A 15,846-nucleotide genomic window follows, 5' to 3' on the forward strand; every position below is an offset into this window, starting at 1 on the left:
GAAAATAGTTTCATACATCCTGACAATGGTAATAATTTTAAGTTTGATAGATATGCTGACTGTAGATCCAGAGACCTGATATATTTGGCTAAGTGTCTATTATGTAAATCATTCTATATAGGAAAAACCAATAGAACGTTACGAGAGAGAATCAGGGAGCATATATATGCCATTAATAGAGAGGATGATAGAAATGTGCTTTTAATATAAACGGATGACATACACATATATATATATGCATAGTGATTCTTTTATCCTGCTATAGCACTGATGTGACAAGAGTTAAAAGTGGGATAACAATTTTTAGTCTGCCTTGAAGTTATTTATTATAAACATGTTCTTATTATATCATTATTTACTAGTCATTATTTTTAAATGTTTAATTTTAATAGGTATGCTTTGCATATTATTCCATACACAGTTATAAGATAAAATACAATATAATATATGAGCTATTAATGCAGCAATATACCTTTAAATAGGGATGACTGTGGTGTATTTTGAATCCTTGCAATTGTTTTAATTATTCAATTAACTGAGTATATAAGCACACATTATTGTAGATGTATTTTAAGTCTGAAGAAGCGTTTGTTAAAACGTGAAAGCGCTCACACTTTTTTCCACAGCTGTTCGTTGGATGTTTTAACTTTTCATTAAAAGCTGAAGAATCATTGTGGTGTGCCTCTTTTGTGCTTTGGAATATATACAGGATTTTTCTTGAGAGACACTTTATCCAGTACTGGTTTGTTTTTGCTGAATTGTACAAGTGTGTTTGGTGCAGAACCATCAATGATCACTCGGACTCAGAATCACACGTGTCAGAGACATGGGATTACTGGTGATATTACTCTGATATTGTCCACAATTGCACGTGCTTCTTTTACTGTTGTCCATGAGCTTGTAACTGTGTCCCGCTTTTTGGAGACCTTTGCTGACATTACACTTACATTCAGGCAAATCAATTTGCACACAGTATTGCTTTACAATATGCACCCAACCCCAATTGTATACAACATCCCTAACAGATGTCCTCTCCATTGCTCACGTCAGGATGCTTATCTCACAAAGAAATCTGCTCCATTGTTATGTCACCTTGACTGATAGTCACATAGTACACATTTTCACTGTGCAGTCCGTACTCTACCATACTGATATGTGATTAGTGTTCCTGCTACAACATCATTCCATTGACATGCTCTCATCTGCTGTACATTACCATGTTTCACTTGTCCTCTTTCCCTGTGTTCATTCCTACAATTCATCCATGTATCCCTATTCAATACGCACTTCCCCTGTTTAGTTTAATTGGCAATCCATCTACCCTTACAGATCATTTATACAACTGTTGTACAGAATGCCTGGAATGGTATTTCACAATATTATACACTGTATACACTATTTTGTACTGTGTCTGGACCATATACATTACTATATGTTAAACCCTGGTAATCAGTATGGCATTCCACGCAATGCCACTAACCCAGTTTGCTCTACTGTAAACAAGTTCAATATCAGTGTTGCTTTGCGTGGTTTCCTGGCCTGCAACACTGTTGAAAACCACAAAACAGCACTTGTTTACAGTTAAACACGGTGCACCCCATGAATATGTAATCACTGCCACTGTTCACCATGCAAACATGCAAACTCTATATAGATTTTGTGAGAAGCCTACGTGGAGTTTACTGAATTCCACAGCACAGGTTTAAAGTCCCTGAGCTACCAAGAGAGACTGAATGCTCTTCCCCTTTATTCAGGGGATTACAGACTTTTTGAAGAGAAAGTTTGTTTTGCTTACCACACCATTAGAGACACGATTGCCTTGGACATCTTGCAACTTCCTGTAACTTCTAAAGTCCAGTACCTCTAGCAACACTAGAATCACGGACCTAAATCATCACTGCATTTTTATCTTTTGGGGGCGGAAAAGACTTATAACCCAGCACCTCCCAAAAACTCTGGAAGAACTTTCCCTTGCATGTTACGTAGTGGGGCGATAATGGAGAACACTGGACTGAGCACAACTATTGTCTAGGATTACGAACACGAGAGTAACACTCAGTCCACTGTTCTTTATAATCGTTGTTTTTCCTTTCATGAAATGGAAAGCTAAAACTACTTTTTATCTTGAAATTAAAAGACATTTGTCACTTTTAATCTCCCTCCAGACTCATGTTAGGACACAGCTGCCAAATCAGTACTGTCAAGAGTGGATTTATACCCCCCCCCTCAATGTTTACAATTTGCAGATTTCATGAAAACTCTGTTGGCGGTTCCTGTATGCTTTGATCTCGTTTACAATCCTTACCTAACAAAGTTTTAAAAAGTCTGTAGTAGTAAAGACTTTAGATTTTCAACCATCACGCAAAGACGCTACTTCAGTCCAGTGTTCTCCATTATAGCCGGTAGTGGCACTTAGTATTGTCCTTAAAACATATCCATTCAGTTATTTTAAGATATTCACAAATTTACTCCAGGACTAACTGGTATGGCCCTCCTGCAGAAAGGTGTTGGGGCTTGAGGAGGAGTACTAGCCAAGTGTGAATTGCAGGACTGATAGTGAAATGGGTCTAATTGCATCAGTGCTCTATCCTTGCTATAACAAAAAAAAAAAAAAAAAAAAACAAATGGCCATAAGACCCAATGGCCTTGGAAGATTTATGAATCCAGTAACAATTCTGTACTTCTGGTCTCGTCATACTGAATCAAAGAACACATTCTATACTACCCTCTACATTTACTCAACAGTTTAAATGCCATGAAATAACACAGCATCCTTTACCACAAGCACAATGACATCTGGTGTCACAAAATCTGGTTCTGTAATTATTCCAAACCTAGCTGGATTACACTCGCTACGGTTGGATAAATTATATGCCTTCAAATCCTGCTCAATACCTTGGACTGACTTGACTGGATTTTATAAAAGCCCCAAAGAACTGGTTTATTTTCTGTGTTTGAAATAAATACAGAAGTAGAAACCATTTTAATGTTAAAATTTACTAAAATCAATAAAATTATTTAAAAAAAGTGCCACACCATGGAAAACCAAACAAACAAAGCCAAATACACCTTAAAAAATACCAGACTCAAAGTGACTGCACGGGGGGGGGGGGGGGTATTAAGAAAGCAGGACCATGCCATTACCTTAACATGAATAAGAAACAGAAAAAAGCAAATGCACTTGCAAATAACGTAATGGCTTGAATATTGTGTGCATGCTACAATTACTGAGATCGATATACTGTTATATACACATGAAATTTCAAGCAATAATTCTGTCAGAAAAGTTAGCAAGGGGATCTGCATAGAACCAGCATTGACTACATTATACCTTTCAACCTCTTACAGCAAAAAATCTGGACAAGGCCATAAATAACTGGGGAACAAAGGCCCAAAATAGGGACAATTTTTAAATGTAGCTTTTACAAACATAGAACCATTACTTTCTAACTTCAATTCTCAATGCTTTGCCAGCTATACATCAGAAAACCAAATTTGTATGAGGACCATACCAAAGATGCGAGGCAAAAATCTGGACAGCCTACACAAATCTGTACACTTGACAGGTATGCATGCCTCTCAACTATACAGATTTTTACAGAAATATCCAGATTTTTGCCTCATATTTTGGTCCATCTTTCATAAAATCGTGGTTTTCTAGCACATTACTGGCAAATCTTTAGTGACTGAAGTTAGAAAATAATGACAGACATTTGATGTGCAGATTTCATACCCTTCAGAAAATTCATGCTAATGCAAAACCTGTCATTCTTTCACTGTTCCAAGTTTGTAAGAGCGTTATTTAAAAAAAAAAAATAAAACTGTCCCTATTTTGGGAGCTTTGTCCCACTTTTACTTATGGCTTTGTCCGGATTTCTTGTTCTAAGAGGTTATGAGGTATGGTCTACACGCAATACAAACGCACATGCCATTGACAGCTCCGAAAAAAATATAAATGAACAGCTTACTAAAACATATTAGCATATAACATTCCCCAACATAAAAGACAACACTTACCGACTATTTTAATATCATACCCCTTGATTCCTTCACACAGCCTTGTATATTCTCGTTTTAATCCAACCTTCAGAATATTAATAATGATCCATTACCAATCTGGCCACAAATAAAACACCACAATCAGCAACTCAGACATGAGAATTACAAAATATCGTGTGTAGATACATAAAAAAACACAATAAATGCCATATTTTATACACTGCTTATTACTATATAAAGCCAGCAAAACAATGAATACACTACACAGTATTCGTATTAAAGAGGTACACTCAGATGTAAATATGGCGCTTATTCCTATTTGGAAAGCGCGCTCCGACCAATCACGCGCCTCGTTGCCCGCCGCTAGACCAATCCAGCGCCACCACTCCGTAACCTGGCGCCCCAGAGGAGGGCGTTTAAAAAACCAAAGACAAAAATACAAGTCAACATAACCGACCAGAATCAGGTTTACGCAGTCGCAGCGTCTGCGTTGTTAGGCGAGGTTAATTAGCTATTTACCAACAACAAAAGCCAGCCGTTTAAAGGGATAAGTTACTCAGAGCGTTCATCACATCTTTTTTTTCCCTGTGTTGGTTGGTGTGTGGTAGAACTAATTTGTTTGACTATTTTATGTTTTGCTTACCATTTTTCTTTTGTGAAAAAATATAAATGTGCATCTCCTTGTTTGGTACTCCAGTGAATACCTCTGAATTGCTACAATTTATTTATAAAACCACAGTTTTTGTTTACAGGTGTACACTTTCTCTTCCATTATTTACTGATTGTTTTATAAAGTTAGTCCTACTTTTAAGGAGCGTTCATTATTAAATAGCTGAACTGGTCTATACAAGTCGCATTCCTTATGAGTTATAGTATCCAAAACAGGTTTAATTGTATCCTCCTAGTCCCCCCACAGCTGGAAAGACCACAGAAGTACCTCACCAAGAGGATCACTCGCCTCAAACAGATGCCCTATGCAGCCTGACTGAAGAAACTCAGCTGTACTCGGTTGCATACCGCCTACTCAGAGGTGATCGACTCTGCCTGACATACAAGGCCATGTCCAACCCAGAATTTATGTATATGGTCCACCTAAAGAAAACCATATCCCCTCGAGCCACATGCTCTAGGGAGCTAAACCTCACCACAACAGTAAATAGGACGTGCTGGAGGGATAGATTCCTGTCCCAGAGACTTCTCATGCTTTAGAACAAGATTCCAATCTACATTAGGCAGAGCTCCTCGCTAACACTCTTCAAGAGAAACCTTGACGAGTGGATGGGAAACAGAAAGTTTACCCCAGGGATCACTTCAGTGGCTCTGCTGGACAGAGGCACAGGGAGATAATCTAAGGGGGCGGCGAAAGCCAACACATTCTGGCTAGGCTTATAAATGCCTTCGGGCAGATAGCCTAGTACCTACCTATGAGCCTATAAGTCCGACCAGGAGGGGTACTAGGCTACCATTATGCCCCAAAACCCTCCTATTACAAAAATAGAAAGTACTGCTCTTTCTGACTCTCTGCTCCGATGTTGCTACATGTCAGCAATGTGATCTTTAATGCTGAGAAGCTGGATATTTCGCCAATACGGCGTTTGTCCAACCATAGCTCTCAACTTATTAGCACAAAAATCTGGACAAAGCCAAAAATAATGGGGGGACAAAGCCCCAAAATAAGGACAAATTTTAAATATTGCTCTTATAAACTTAGTAAGTTGCTAAAATAAAAGATCTTATGTTACCGTGCATTTTCTGAAGGATAGAAACTCAAATGTCTGTCATTATTTAGTGACCAGTCCTCACTCATTTGCCACAAAAATCCAGAAAACCACAAATTTTATGAGGAGCAGACTAAAAATACCAGTCACATATCTGGACATTCTGTGAAAATCTGCACAGTGGAGAGGTGTGTTCAGAGGTCTGGTACTGCTGTCCTCACTTACTGTGAAACAGTAGTATGCGTATATTCATTCCATCTTCCATCTCAGTAGTACACCAGGTTAACACTTTCACATATCTAAATTAAGTATTAAAAGAGCCATATAAACTTAGTGCTTCTGTGGTGTATTGTGCTATTTCGTATAACTGCAGAATATGCTAATGAAAGCATAAGTAGCTGAATGACATGCTAATTAACTGATCCAACATTGCTGAGCTATTGAAGAATGCAATCATGCACACTCAGTGATCCCCAGTCTGCCCTGAAATCCAAAGCAATACAGCCACGATTACTCTTAGAAAAAAGAAAAGAAAAACGTGTTAGGGGTTGCTGTTGCTGCAGTATTAACCTGTATGTGCAAAAGGCTTGCTGCCACACCTCGGCCAAGAAGAAGGGTGTTTAGACTCCATTTGACTTATCATGGAGTGCATGACAGAAATATTGGTGTAAAACTGAGCGAGTAGGGGAAACACTAGAGGAAATATGCAATCTCTGCCACCTTCACCTGAGGTCCCAGAGAAATCAGGGGCCCATTTCAGTGGAAACAAAGGTATGTGCAGCAATATGTATACTAGCTACAGATACTTTCCAGAGACCCACAGGGGATATATTAAGTGTCACAGGCCTCAGCTTCTAGAATATTACATCAATTTCTAAATGCAGCACTACAACATACAAGGGATCGTATCTATTTCCCACACACCCCAGAGGAAAGAGCATGAACCATGCAGGAATTTCACTTGACTAAAGGTTTGGGGGTCAAAGATTGAACACACAGAAATAAAAGCCCCACCAGGTGAACAAGGAGGAATCTAACCTCTTCCTTATATGATAACTTAACACCTTTGCTTTTTGCTACTGCTGACTGATTATATTTTCTCCATAATTATTAATTTTCATCACTTGTTGATACTGATACAATAATGTTAAGTAATATATCTCTGTTTATACATCCTTGATTGAATTCATCAGGCAACCAACATAATTCCTACTTTTATGTATATATTCTGTTTATATTACTGTAATCACTACGTATAACATTGTATCTACTTTTGTACCAATTAATGTTTAATATTTTCTGTATCTGTGTTCTTGCCAGAGCTTTACTCTCTGGGCCACCACTGAAAATGGGCTCTTTTAGGCCCAGTGGACTTTCCCAGTAAGGAAATGCAATAAATAAACATAAAATAAATAAACAAGGAAGGAGGTACATTAACAGGAAAGGATATCACTGTAAACTGTTAGGTTGTTGTAATGCCCAAGGGATCATCTACAATGTCGGTGCAGGTAACCCAGGGAGTTTTTTGGACTAACATATATATGGCACACCTGTAAACTATACACACAGTTTGCTAGGGGTGACGTTCCACAAGGGTATATAATGGGGGATGCAGGTTATCCACTGGAACCTTGACTCATAACACCCATTGAGAAATCCACACAACCCCACTGACCAAGGATACAGTGATGCACACCCTCAGACTAAGACTATCATAGAACTTGTTTTTGGCTTGCTCATATCAAGGTTCTTGAGTCTAGACACATCAGAAGGTGCCCTGTAGTACAACCCTCTGCCCAAATACAGCCTGTGCCATGTTGCAGAATAAAAATTCTGAGGAAACAGCTTCAACAAGGTGTAGAAACACAGTTTCCAATACCACAGGAAGGGTTAGCAGCTGCAGAAAATTCAGATGAGGAGTCTGAGAGAGAACCTCCAGTTGCAAATGGAGCTGGCAGACATAGACATGTACAATATGCCATGGCTCTGGCTAAGGGGCAAAGGATAGTGCGCATGCACACACACACACACACACACACACACACACACACACACACACACACACACACACACACACACACACACTTACTACCTAAGTGAAAACCTAAGATTCTAAGCACATGCAAATATTAAAATTGATGCCTGCAAAAGTCCACAACCTTTACTTAACCATGTAATAATTACATTCTGTTAAGAGAGAGCCCCCAAGGACACATCTTGTGGCTGCAGTATTAAGTAAGTGTGGAACCTGTATGAAAAAAAATGGGGTATATAACTCATTACTCTCGTATGCAAATACTTACATGCTCCAAGCTGAAGCATGTCTCATGTAAACAGTAATGTCAGTAATAGCTTATGACTGATGTTTGCAACATGCAGCTATGGATTTTGCTCAATACTGTGCATCAAGCATATTGGTTGACCATTGTATATAAACCATTGAGCAGGTCAAAGAGTAGATAATTAAATATCAGGACAAAATATAACATTGTCAAGTCCCAGGGCTACAGGTTGGCCAGGATCACCATGAAAATGGAATCCTTCCTTAGGAAACTAAATGATCCTGAACATGACTTTTTGGTGAGGGGATACAGAAGCAATATGTTAAGAAGCATTCTGGAATGTATAATTGAACTAAAAAGTACAAATTCACCAGCACTTAACTGTCCTTATAGAAGGGTTTTAAAGAAACCTATGGACAACATATCTAAAGACAGTTGTAGCTTGACTTTTACTGTTGACTATTACAGCATCATTAATATTGTTATAGAGAATTGATCCACAATTACTAAAATCTATCTAATGGACATCGTTGGAGAAGCTCCTTCCTTTGCCGATAGGAAAGCCAGAAATATCAGGAGTTGGGTTGAAGGTAGGCCCAGACTATTGGATACATGCACCGATAAGTGTGGAGCCAACTGTGTTTTTTGTCAGCACATAAAAGAGGGAGACATGTTTTTCTGCCCTGACTGTAACTAAATATAGGTAGTTTACAGGGCAAGCTGCAATGACTGTGAAGCATTTTATATAGGGAAAACACTCAACAGACTTAAAAGAAGGATTTCTAGTCATCTTTCCGAAACTGGAGCTAAGTGCAAGAGTAATGCACTGGCTCAGCACCTACAGCTTCACAAAAGACACACTGACTTTAAATTTCAAATTACTGATCATGTGGACCTTTTGGAACTGGAAGGAGGCATCCATAATCTTTTAGAAAAACATGAACTACTGTGGCAGGTGAAACTGAACTCTTTTAGAAAACCAGGACTTAATTATTATTGTTCCATAAAAAAGTATACTAGAACTCAGAAAACAGCCTCACTGTTTAAAAGACTACTAAAAGTCTGATATGGGACTGATTAATGCTGACATTACATGCTAATATTATACATGCTAATATTGTTATAAACAAATATCAAACACTGTAAATATTTTACAATGAAAATAATTGACATTAATGCTATTTACTGATACTTTTACTCATTTAAACTAAGTGCTTTCTTAGATGCGACACTTGAACAGATCACCATGACCTTAATGCTTTATTTCTAAAATTTTTCACTATTTATTTTTAATATTTTTCACTGTATTTGCACATTAGCAATTATAGCTATGATTTTCAGCCTACTTAGGTGTTTGCTTATAGATTTATACACATGTTCATTAATATTGTGATATTTTTTTTACACACAAACCTGATAAACTATTTATTTGGTACGAAAGTGAAGTGTTTCAGTTTATAAATTACTAATATTTATTCTGCTAGATGTTTAGTGGTAGATCTTTTTGTTAGTCATTTTGTTAGCGAGTTGATTTTTTAATTAATAAAGTTTGGATTAGTAGGTTATTATTATATATTTTAATTTGTCTCTAGCTTTTAAGTTTGAGTTTTAAGGTAGCACAGTCTCAGTTTACACTATGGTGTTAAAGGGGAAGGGGGACTTAGTTAAAGGAATGAACTGAATGCTTTTACTGCTCTTTACACAACCACTCTCTGTAGCCACTCCCTTGTTCCAAATAACCTGATTATATATACAATAATGACTTTCTTTAATGCTTTTCATTATACTCAACAAGGATCACTTGTTTGTGTGTTTCAGTAAAGGATATTTCATTTCTAACTCAACTGTGGACTACCTACTATTTTATTATTTTGTATTATGTAGTACATATTTTAAAGTTCAAATTTTATTAGTGAACTAGATGCATAACATATTTCAAAGAGTGAACTTCACACCCTCCACACTGCAAAGTATCTGCTTTGTTTTTGACCCAGTACAGGTTGCATACTGGGTTTTCTGAGACTTCAAGGGATACCACTGATTTTTCTTTTAGTGAATATCTACTTTTACTGCATTGCTAAAAATACCGACAGAAATACAAAGAGGGTCAACACTTACATAACCAATCATTCACAACTGATTAGGAATAATGAATTAAAACATGTAATTTGTAATACATTCCCATTAAAACAAGCTCCTGAGTAAGCATTATCTATCCACTTTGTGCACCAGACATATATGCAACCCTAAGTCACAAATAAATGTGCAAAAGGTATGGCACAGTCATCACTTGAACAAGGTGGAGGGGAGATACAGAAGGGCAAGCCTAACACCAAAGAAGTGAGTGTATGTGAATAAAAACAAATATTAATTGAGTATACATTAGTGTCAGTAGCAAGATATTTACATCAGTCAACATTAGTGTTTAGATAAAGAGTATGTGGTGGTATGAGCGAGGCTTTTTTTAACATGTGACTGCAAGAACACAGTCAAGCACTGTGCTAGCACTACATCCTGACTTCTCAGACAGGTGTGAGCCTTGCATGGTACAGTAGTCAGTTCAGCAGTATAGTCCCCAGTCATGAGAACTACCTCTTCCAGACGTTGCAGTGGTAGTTCCATGGCCCTTTTTGGAAGCCTGTGTGCTGTAGCAATGAAATGAAATGAAAATAAGCAATGGCTGCTGAACAAGCTCTCATCGCAAGTGTATCCAGGAACATGACCATATGGCCTACCACATCTGTATGTGGATACTGCAGTTGCTGACAAAGCAGTGGAAGTAGTGCTATTGTGACAGCAGGATGCTGGACAGCCACATCAGCAAACACCTGATGATGTAGCAGCTCTCTGGCCATGCGGATGCAGACCTTCTCCAGCAGATGTTCCATTACAAACACTGCCAAATCCAATGTGTCATTCATCCTGTTCAAGGAGTCACCCGCATAGTTCATGCAGCTCTGCACATCAGAATGCACAGTGTTTAGTATTTGGACTCTCTCTCTATTCTGAGGGCCTGATGGAATGTGCCCATGCCTTCTTGACAGCCCTACACATACATTATGTGGCACCTACTGACATACCAACATCAGGAGGAGGGTGGACAGCAGGTCTCCTGCAAGCACCTCTACCAACCTCCATGTGGCACTTCCTCCTCATGATGGCTATGTGGAGAATTAACCAGCTCTGCAAATGGAGTAACCGCTTTACCCTGATCAACTATCACCTTCAACCTGTCCTGCGTCGTAGGTCTCCATGTCATGGGTATGCGTGGGCATACTGATTGTGTCTAAAATATGGTTGGGATGTTGAACTCTCATTCAGTTTCAGTGACAGATTGACCCCCTGCACCCCCCGACTGTGCCTCTTCATCTCTGCTATCATCATCAGAGGCTACTGATATTCTGACATCAGGTGGTAGGAGTTCCACAGTGCCACTGTCAGGGTCACCTATGATAACAAGTAATCAACACAACAAAGAGAGAAAGAGAATACAAACTGATCAAACTTATATTATGTGAAACATATTTTAAGCAATAATACATGCTATGCAATGCAAAAATGACTTTTCTGTATACATAAATCTACTTTATGTACAGTAATAGGTTCATAGGTAGGTACTAGGCTATTGGCCCTAGGGCCTATACAAGCCCAGCCAAAAAGGTACCCTGGTTTTTGCCACCCAAGAAAAGGATTTTCTTGTGCCACTGTCGAGCAGAGCCACAGAAGTGATCCCGGGGTGAATTTCCTATTTCCCATCCAGTCATCAAGATTTTTCTTGAAGAGTGCTAATGAGGAGCTTTGTTTGATATAGACAGGTAGTTTATTCCAGAGTATGGGAAGTCTCTGGGACAGGAATCTATCCCTCCGGCATGTTCTGTTTATTGTGGTGACAAGGTTTAGGTCCCTAGAGCATGTAGCTCGGAGGGATTGGGATTTCTTTAAGTGGAGCATGTCCAACAGCTCTGGGTTTGACATAGCTTTGTATGTTAGGCAGGGATCACCTTTAAGTAGGCGATATGTGACGGAGTAAGGCTGGCATCTGTTTGAGGCCAGTAATCCTCTTTGTTAGGTATTTCTGTGGCCTTTCTAGTTGTTGTAGATGTCTTGTGAGGTACATACCAAAAGGGACGTTGTACTCTATAATGGGTCTAATGAGTGATGAGTAGAGGGGAACAATGACCTCTTTTTTTCTGGATGAGAAACCTTTTGTGATGAGGTGTGCCACGTAGAAGGATTTCCTGACTACTGTGGCAATGTGATTATCAAAGTAGAGACCACTGTCCACCTGTGTCCCAAGGTCTCTTATCACACTTTCGATGTTAAGTATACTACCCCCTCTGTTGTAGTTCATGGGTACAGAGTTTTTACCAAAGGCGATGACAATGCACTTTTTGGCATTGAGCTTGAGGCCATGGCTTTGACACCAGGCATCTGTCTCAGTGAGGCCCTTTTGCAGGATGTCCACATTGTTAGGAGTTTCGATTATGGCTCCTAGTTTGCAGTCATCTGCAAACTTCATTAGCCAAAGACCTTCTGTGTTAGCCTGTACTTCAGAGAAGTAGATACCAAACAGGAGAGGACCCAGGACTGAACCCTGTGGTACTCCACTTGTCACTGGTCTGAAGTCGGATTGGAGTCTGCTACTTTCACAGTGTGAATTCTGTCAGTGAGACAGTTGGCAACCCATCTTGTGACATAGGGATTTATACCTAGTTTAGTGAGTTTATCTATAATTCCAGAGTGGGGGATGGTGTCAAAAGCCTTGGTAAGATTTAGACAGGCTGTGTGAACCACCTTACCCTCATCTATGGCTTTGGTGACTGCTTCAAAGAAGTCTATCAGGTTTAGGAGACATAATCTGCCTTTTACAAACCCGAACTGGGTGGGGTCCAGAGTTTGGAGATTACCAATGTCTTTGTTTATAAGTTCCATGATGATACGTTCCATGGCCTTACAGACCAGACTCATCAGGCTTATGGGGCGGTAGTTCCCAGAGTCCGTGGTGGCTCCTCCCTTGTGGAGTGGGATAACTGTCGCTGTGCGCCATTCAGCGGGCACAAAGCCTGAGGTGAGGCTATGATTGAACATGGTACTTAGGTGGGGTGCCAGTTCATTCTGTAGTTCATGTAGAATGCAGCCTGGGATGTTGTCTGGTCCCATGGATGCTGTGTTCTTGGCTTTGGAGAGTGTGTTTTTTACCTGTGCAGCCATGATTACAGGAACTTTGCATTCTTCCGGTATAGAGATGGGCCCTTTAGGGGGTGAGAGGGGGGTAAGGTTAGCACTGAACCTATCTGCCAGGATGTTGGCAATATCAGTTGGGTCTGTATATTTAGTGCCATTGTGCTGTTACTCAGAGCAGATCTGAGTGTTGCCATTGAGATTCTTGACATAGCTATAGAATGCTTTGTGGTTGTCTTTAGAATCAGTGGCGATTTTGTTTTTGTAACTAGCTTTGAAGGATTTTATCGGGGATCGCAGCTTCTTACTGAGGCCGATCAGGGAGCTCTCCACTCATGGGATTTTACTCTGTTTTGCGACAGTTTCTTCCTTCTGTTGTACAGTTTGTTTATGGCATGGGACCACCAGATTGGCTTCCTTTTTTTGGAGGATAGCATCTTGGTTCTGTTTGGGATAGCACGATCCATGCACTTGTGTAAGTGCTTATAAAGTGCAATTGTGTAGGATTCAGTAGTCGTAACTGTATTGTCCATCTGCATGGGTGTCATGAAGTTCATCACTTCTGTCTTAAGAAGCATGAAGTTGGCTTTGGAAATTTTTTTTACCGTGGTTTCCTTAATGGGGGGTGGGGGCAGGATGTGGATATCTTGGGTGATTAGCTTATGGTCGGATCGGACCAATGAGGCGTTGACTTCAGGTGCGGAACACCAGTCACTCATGTTGGTAATGAGTAGAACTAGGATATTGTTGACCCTGGTGGGGGTGTGGATAAGTTGATCCAGGGCATTGGAGTTTATGAATTCCAGAAAGCGTTGAGCGAAGGAGTTGATACATGAGTAGTTTTCCCAGTTAATGGTGGGGTAGTTGAATAATAACAAAAAATATGTCCTTACCGTGTCCAGATAGTCATGCAAATTCAGAGCCTGATATGCCTACATATAACTCGGGAGATGAAACAAGTGTGATGATCATGACATTGCAAATAACACAAAAAACAGAAAACAATCACTTTTACACCTACAGAATAAGAAGCATCTATTACTAAAGTCTACTGTCCAGTTTAATTCCCCCTGCATTCCCCTCTCTCTCTCTCTCTCTCTCTCTCTCTTAGTGTCTCTTCAACCCCACCCTTCTTGCTGGCTGTATATGTATACACACATATATATATATATATATATATATATATATATATATATATACACATATACATATATATATATATATATATATATATATACATATATATATATATATATATATATATATATATATATATATACATATATATATATATATATATATATAATATATATATATATATATGTATCTGCAATGACAATTATTTAATTATATTGCATACCTGGAAGTTCCGCAGTAGACACATTTGAGGATTGACCTCAGTAATAGCAACAACATCAGTGATTCTGTGTGAACCCTCTGCTGAACTGTCTGGATTTCTTGACAGTGGACAAGAACTCCTCTGTTCCAGTCAGTGGTGGTTTGGTAGCAGAACCACTCTCCATAGCCATACGTTCTGTGGCAATTGCATTTACCCTATGTTTCATGTGTGTTATTATGTCACTTTCTCTATGTCTGATTTTCTGATAGATACTGCCATGGCCTCCTATAGCATTTACATCGTTGACCACCTGCTCCCACATACAGTCATGGCGGGACTTGTCAACTCTGCCTCTAAGAGGAGTGAACCATGTTGATTTAGTTCCTGGATGATAACTTGATTCTCTGCTCTCTAATCACGTAGCCCAGGCTGGTATGACCCTGACCCTGAGTAGCATCCTGCCCTCACCAAGAATGATACCACGTTATAAAGAAAAAAATCTTGATTTCAACAATTGGCTAAGTTTCTGGTGTCATTCAAAGGGAATCCAGTGTCTGTCCACCTGGGATGACATGCTCGACAAGCCACACTGTTTCACTAGAGACGGTTTGCACCTGTCACCCTTAGGCTTTCAAATACTGGCCAAGGCTCTTGCCACCCCCATAGTGCCTTTTTTAGGCAAGGCTCAAAAGACAAACCCACCACTGTAAATAGCACAAGTAACAAAAAACTGAGGGTAATGCTACTCAATGCCAGAAGTCTAAACCTCAAAATGCACGCACTTGAGGAACTCCTCAGTATGGAGAAAATCGATATATGTGCAGTAACAGAAACCTGGTTTAAGGCTCCAGAGAGCACCCCAGCACTACCAGGCTACAACTCATACCATACATTTCGGCCACAGAACCCAAACCGAAATACAAAAGGCGGGGGCGTACCCATATTCATCAAGGATAACCACACCTCCAGGTTAGTGGCACAGCACAATGCTTCAGAGATCATCCACGTGCAACTAACAATGGGCAAAACTGCAATTCAAATTGTAGCTTGCTACAGATCACCTACCATGTCCCAGGACCCCCATTCAGCATTTCTGGAAACACTGGGAAACATAAAGGTCCTACTAAACACCCTAACATTAACTGGGAGGACTACTCAAGTAGTAACTCCCTTGCCCAACATTTCCTAGAATTTATAATCTCAAACACCCTGGTTCAACTGGTCAATACTCCCACCAGAGGTGACAACGTATTGGACCTGGTCATCACCAACATGGGCGACCAGTGTTCCACACCGGAGGTCAACCCCTTGCTGGTTAGATCTGACC

At 39.6% G+C, this 15,846-nt stretch overlaps 1 protein-coding gene across 1 annotated transcript in view; it reads right to left on the reverse strand.

Annotated features, from left to right (window-relative positions):
• STIL (STIL centriolar assembly protein) overlaps positions 1-4,275 on the reverse strand; it is a 1,728,658-nt gene extending 1,724,383 nt beyond the window's left edge. Inside the window, exon 1 of the mRNA XM_044085829.1 lies at positions 4,018-4,275. The gene's annotated coding sequence lies outside the window, so the exon portion shown is untranslated. The remainder of the gene's footprint in view (positions 1-4,017) is intronic.
• Between the last annotated feature and the right edge of the window lie 11,571 nt (positions 4,276-15,846).

The sequence above is a fragment of the Protopterus annectens genome, chromosome 10.part0 (genome assembly GCF_019279795.1).
Source record: "Protopterus annectens isolate FY-2018-M chromosome 10.part0, PAN1.0, whole genome shotgun sequence".
NCBI lineage: Eukaryota > Metazoa > Chordata > Ceratodontiformes > Protopteridae > Protopterus > Protopterus annectens.